Source organism: Macrotis lagotis, chromosome 2 (genome assembly GCF_037893015.1).
Source record: "Macrotis lagotis isolate mMagLag1 chromosome 2, bilby.v1.9.chrom.fasta, whole genome shotgun sequence".
Taxonomy (NCBI): domain Eukaryota; kingdom Metazoa; phylum Chordata; class Mammalia; order Peramelemorphia; family Peramelidae; genus Macrotis; species Macrotis lagotis.
Genome location: NC_133659.1, coordinates 129,565,882 through 129,567,333, shown reverse-complemented (window position 1 = coordinate 129,567,333; position 1,452 = coordinate 129,565,882).

Below are 1,452 nucleotides of genomic sequence, written 5' to 3'. Positions count from 1 at the left end.
CAGCAAGAAGACTTTTTCAATTCCTCAATCTTAGTGTCTCCTCTCTGAAACTATCCCTAATTGTTATAAATAAATAAATAAAACACACATGTGTCTAAGTGTGTGTGTACATATATACATGTAATATATGCATAAATACATATATATTCACATAGTTGTTTGCATGTTGTCACCCCACTACCACCACCACCATTAGAATGTGAGTTCCTTGAGAGTAGGGATTGTTTTTTATTTGTCTTATCTTTCTTTGTAATCCCAAAACTTAGTACAGGTAGTAGTACAAGTAATACATAAATGCTCGTTAACTTGACGTGCTAAGGTTACACAGATAGCTCATTAGTTATAGTGATCACAATCTGCTAACCAAAGATAGGTAACCCATGCTCAGGTTGAAATGAATTTTTTCAACCTATGTTGTGAATTAAGAAAGAGGAGAATGGTAACCTCAGACCTATATTCCAGATAGTTACATGGTTTAGATCTAGAAATTTCTTTTTTTCTTCTTAAAGATTTTATTTATTTTGAGTTTTGCAATTTTTCCCCTAATCTAACTCCCTTCCCCCATCCCCTACAGAAGGCAATTTGCCAGTCTTTACATTGTAGATCTAGAAATTTCAAGGATATACTCTGAGTATGCTTTTGATCTTGAATCTGAAAAAAAAGGTAAGTAAAATAGAGAAAGTTATTTACTTTTTAGTCGTTTAATCCACATTTCTGTCTTTATTTGGTTTATTTGTTGGCTATCTTTGTGTATGAGTTTGGAAATAAGTATGTACACATACAAATGTGGTTGAGCATGTGATCAAATGTGAAACCTACAACTGTATAAAATTAAAAGTATAAGGTTAAAACAAAATAAACAGAAAATATAGGTTAAACATTTGAGGTTCATTTCTCTGGCATTTATTGAAAACATATAGGTGGGAGACATCATTAAAGATATCAATCCAGAGCTTAAAGAGGGAAAAGTATTTATAGAAATCTAACAAAGAGTCACAAAATTTTGGCAGCCAACCAATCAGGTTATGCATTAGTACATAAAGGGGTCATTGATTATAATTCGCTAATCCATCCTTAAGGTCTGTTCTATGTTGGAATGACAAAGATTCAATTAGCAGCAGTACTATTGTCTCCTCCTTTGACTTGGTATAAAATACCAATTTTATCTTGTTATCAGATATGATTTAGACATATAAAACCACTGGAATTTCTCCCTTTCCAAAATGTTATAAGTACAATAATTTATTTAGTCTCTTATAGAGAGACCAGGTTCTTGTCCTCTTAAGACAACTGTGAAAGCCAAACTTGTGGGTGCAATTAAAGAGGGGACAGGCTATTTCACAGAGTCTACCTCCAAATTTATAGCTGGAGAGATACAGACCTTGAAGAGGGTAGAGGCTTACATTCAGACTTACAAACCCCAATTAGAGGCTGTGAAACCAATTTTTGTTC